The following is a 5483-nucleotide window of genomic DNA, read 5'->3' on the forward strand; positions in this document are numbered from 1 at the left end:
CAATACCAGGATACACCTGTCACAGTAGTAGTCTCCCATCAGAGCTGACTGTGATATTGCTCGTGTAGATGAAAGTGAAGTATTTGTACACGTAACAATCTACAGTCGCTTAACGACGAAAAATAACCTAAAAGGCCAATTAAGCGTTAGGGGAGCTTTGATTACACATCAGCGCACAGTTAGGCACTTCCGTGTTTGAAACAACAATATCAACGCTAACGCGCACTATGGAATATTTTTGACGGAACTGTGTTGCATACCCTCATAAATGTTAAAAAGGGGTATTTGAAAACATGAAATATAAGACTACAACAATATTCTAACTCTCGGTTATTTTAAAGGGAGATATTTGAGCGCGTTGTGATAAATTGGATATAAATTATGTTTAAAATTAAAATATGATATATTTTAGCTAATTCCAAGTTGAGTAAGATGGTAGGTAACTCTTTATTGTTTAGTTCTATATCAGGTAGAACATTTACAGTTGATCTCTCCCGAGAATCGCTACCTATCCCTGTAGTTATCGCTACCAGTAATGATTACTACTCAGATCAAAGGTCTACCGACTATCTCCTAAAATGAATTATTTTATTGATGAAGAACGCTTTATAGACTGCATAGTCTATGTGTAAATGGAATGTGTGCCCCCACCCCTTTTCACTCTAACACCACAAAGATATGCGTTCGGGATCAATCTATCAACCGTATCTTGGAAACAGTTGATATCTCTCTCAACAGTTTTACCCTACAATGCTGAATAATGAAATGAGAGACATAAAGCACATTGGGACCTTGGAATCATTTAGTTAAAAAGCGTAAATCTAGCTTACCTGGGTGGGCTGATCAACATTAAGTGATATGCCAAAAAAAGGGAAGCTGGGTGATAGATATTAGAAAGCCTACTCCTCTAGGCCACACGGGGATGATGAATGTTGTATAAGGACGGTAAAAACTGTCGTAACAATTGTATTGTGTAATAAAAGCGAAGCTTTCGGGCGCCTGAGCGAAGCTCGTTAATGGTTAATACATGCGTGCGTAAACAGAGTTGCAGAAAGTTTTATAAATAATTCTTCTTCTGATGCTGGTCTGTTACGTGTTGGAGTTCCCCAGTGACACAACTAATTACTCCATACAAAATTTCCGACTACAACTAACCAACTTATCATTTTTCCCATCTACGACTCGACTATGGAACCAACTAGATATTGGAACTAGAAATAGTGTTTTGTACGCAGTCTTTAAAAAATCTCTTCAAATCATGACAACAGTTCCAAATTGTTACTTGATCAGAAATCGGAAATCCAATATATTGCAAGCCAGACTGAGAAATAGATCTAGTAAATTTAAATGATGATCTACTCCAATCTAATTTAATTGTCTACCATCATTGTCAGTGTGGTCATCCCATTGAAGATTCATACCACTTCTTTGTTTGTAATAATTATGCGGACCAAAGAATAGAATTGTACCGTGAATTGAATGAATTCATCCCGCTAGACCTGCAGTTACTATTACATTGAAGTAATAATTTATCTTTAGAAGACAACATTAAAATATGTCAAAGCACCAAGCAATATATTTCAGAATCTAATAGATTTTGATATCTCTTATAATAATTTATCTTTAGAAGACAACATTAAAATATGTCAAAGCACCAAGCAATATATTTCAGAATCTAATAGATTTTGATATCTCTTATTTATTTAAATAGATAAACGTAATAATAAAAATCAGATGGTATTTTTGTAAAATTAAATGTTCTTGTATTCAATCTTATTTGATGCTGACGGCAGAAGAGAAACGGATATTCAAGAACAAATGGAACGACAGGGAGGAAACAAATCAAGGCACGGGATGTGATGGACAATAGTTCAAGATGAAAGTTTTTAACAAGTGTATAGTATAAACTTCTGCCGTCGGTGTCGAAAAATAAATAAATAAAATACTCTCTCCCTCTCTCTCGTCTCTTTGCTGATTACGGAAGCCCATTAGTGCCACATTAAGAAAATATTTTATTTGGCGGCCGCCACTTAATTATCTGGCGGCCGCCACTTAATTTATCTGGCGGCCGCCACTTATTTTATCTGGCGGCCGCCACTTATTTTATCTGGCGGCCGCCACTTAATTATCTGGCGGTATTAAATCATAAGGCATCTACTAAATCAGGTGATGGATCGCGACATTGCTGCTGCGTTGTACTTCCACATGGGGTTTACTTACATGGAAATCCTGGGTGCACTGGCTGTCAACCACCGTATCGTAATTAGCTTAAGGACTCTTAAGCGATTATTAAGTCGACAGAATCTCTTTCGGCGAAAACATTACACTGCTATAATTGATATAGCATTATTCATTAATAAGGAACTCCATGGTTCTGGGTGCATGCATGGTTATCGATGGATGCATCGGAAGTGCTCACACTCTGGAATGACTGTTTCAAGGAAGGTAGTATGCAGCCTCATGCACATTCTGGATCCCAAAGGCATTGAAATCAGGAAAAAAAGGTCGACTGAAAAGAAGACGATATTTTGCCAAGGGTCCAAACTACCTGTGGCATGTCGATTCTTACGACAAATTGAAGCCATTCGGATTGTGTATTAATGGGTGCATTGATGGGTTTTCAAGGCGCATAATATGGCTTAATGTGTATCATACAAGTAGTAATCCCAGGGTAATTGCTGGATACTACATGGATGCTGTGAGTGAGCTGGGTGGCTGTCCCCAACTGGTACGTGGAGACATGGGGACTGAAAATGGTCACTTGGCACGAATGCAGACCTTGTTATCTGGAGAAGAGAGTTTCCTTTACGGGGCAAGCATGCACAACCAGAGAATAGAAAGCTTTTGGTGTATCTTAAGAAAGGAGTGTTCCCAATTCTGGATGGACACTCTAAGAACCCTAAAAGACCATGGTGACTTCACTGGTGATGCCATTGATACGAGTCTGATACAGTTCTGTTTTTCCACTTTGGTGCAGGTAAGACGATGATGAAAATATTATGATGGCAAGGATTTTTTGAAATTATATTGGTTGTTCTTGAAATTACAAGTGACAAGTTTAAAATTTGGCTTGTTTATGGTTCGATAGTTATGGAGTCTTTGGTTCTGATTAAGAGAAGAAAGAGTTACAATAAGTAATCAATAATTAATTAATTTGTCCGGTGATTTTTTTTCTTGTCTATTTTATTAAGCTGACGATGTTAATGGTGTGTCCATTGATATGGTTGAATCCGTTGAAACTCGTACTTGCTCTAATTGACCAATTTTGAGATATTTTCGAAACAATTACTTTCAATGAAATTCGAGCACATGCGCGTATGATTGCGCGTGTTTCTGTATTTATTACTTACGTATATCAATCGGTTATCATCGCTGTCGATAGTACAATGAAGATGGTACGATTGTAACATCACCCCATCGCTATTGTACTGTCGCCAGTGATGATGTGAAATATAATAGCCCTATTCATTTAGTTGTATTTATCGAATGCAATAATGATTACTTTCAGAGAGACTTGGACAACATTGCGTCAGTCTGGAACACCCATACCATTCGTCCAAGCAAAAACCAAAATGTCCCACATGGACGGCCTGCCGTCTTGTTTTCAATGCCCGAAGTATTTCGACCAGGAATTACATGAAGACAGTGGACCAAAGAGACGTCGGTTTTTGCAGAACGGAATGTCTTTTCCGTGACGGACCTACCTGTGATCCGGAAATGTTTGAACTACTGATACTATACATGACACAGCACGGATGTGTACCACCAACAACCGCACAGGAAGGAATAGAGCTGTACCACACACTGAGGCATCTCGTTCTGCATGATTTACTAGGGTGAATGCATTACATGATTACTTAGTCCTTAGATCTATTGTTAAGTATGACTTTAAGCTCTACGAGCCATTTTAACGATTGAAATATATTATTAAAAAGTATTCTGTTTGGTTTCAATTACAACTAGATTTGTTCGAGAACAAACACGGGATTTCCTCAAGAAATAATATGATCATGATATGAGGGTACGCTTCCCTACGTTTCTCTTCGTTTCTCTACGTTTCTCTTCTTTGTTCGACAATTATGTCATTCTATGAAATTCTACATGCTTTGACCTCTATGACCTTGACTGTATAAGTGATGACCTTGAAATTTGGTATGTAAAGGTATCTCGCTATTATAAAAAATATTGCTCCTAACATTGTACCAAAATATTTACCATTACAGAGATATGGAATTTGAGCTCTGTGACCTTGAACTTTGACCTTATGACCTTGAACTTTTGTATTTTGTTTATTTGTTCAATTATGAACAATATTGCTTCACATTGTTATTACCAAATATTGACCATTAAGAAAATATATTGGTTTACATACCGAAATAGCACATGTTGACCTTAAACCAAAACTTGACCTTTGACCTGAAGACAATACATTAGAAAAAGTTGCGCACTGACGTAGTTCGTGACATGTCCAAAGATGAACGTTGTATCTATGACCGTTAACGAGATATTGACGTTTGGAGTTTTTAACTAATATGGTGATGTGACCTTGACCGTTGATCTCATGACCTTGACCTTCAATTTATTTTCAAAAACACGTGAACGACTTTGATCCTGTAAAGTATCATGATTATGGAAGTAATGGTTATGGAGAGAACGTGTGCACAAGATGTGCGGAAAGAAGAAGAAGGATAAACTTGATGTATAAATACTCATGAAAAGTAGTTGAAGAAAATTATGTTACGTGATACACAGAATGTTACGCAACGGGTGCTCCAGACCAAATTAAGTTAAAATCGCTTTATCTTTACCCGTACTGAAGGAGTAGATTTTGAATGATTCCCCTTTACTTACTCTCTGCCCTTGGGGGACCCATCCTCTGTTTATACAACATTGAGTCGCTTTGGCCCAATGTTGCTCCGGATTCTTTATTAACCTCGAGTCAACTGACTCATGGGTATAATACATATAATACAAAATAAGTACAACATGTTATGCAATACAATACAGAATAATAATAAACAGAACAATGTTATGATGGGGATTTAAAATATTTCAAACTGAGAAAAATAAGGCACCGCAAAGCGTGGCATTCCTCCCGCCCCACTGATAAAACGAAAGTCAAAGAAACCACGGTAGGGAATCACGTGACCAAGTTGGTGAATCCACGAACAAACAATATGTCGGCTTGCAGCAGTTCGAAGCGTACGTAAACGAAAATGAAAGTAATGTATGGAAACGAAAGAACCTTATGAATCGCGACATAGCCCATGTTCACCGAAAATTATTTATAACTCACCCGATGCTTAGAAAATGGCCATCGGATCCTCCGTAGTATTTGCAAACATTCTTACAAACGGGCGGTGACTGTGGATTTTTGCATGCAATTTGTTGTGGTGTGGAATCACGAACAAACGATGTTTTCCATGTTACAAGACTATATCCTCTAATTTATTATTCCATACATCTGTACATGTGATAATATT

The sequence above is a fragment of the Mizuhopecten yessoensis genome, unplaced genomic scaffold (genome assembly GCF_002113885.1).
Source record: "Mizuhopecten yessoensis strain PY_sf001 unplaced genomic scaffold, ASM211388v2 scaffold739, whole genome shotgun sequence".
Taxonomy (NCBI): domain Eukaryota; kingdom Metazoa; phylum Mollusca; class Bivalvia; order Pectinida; family Pectinidae; genus Mizuhopecten; species Mizuhopecten yessoensis.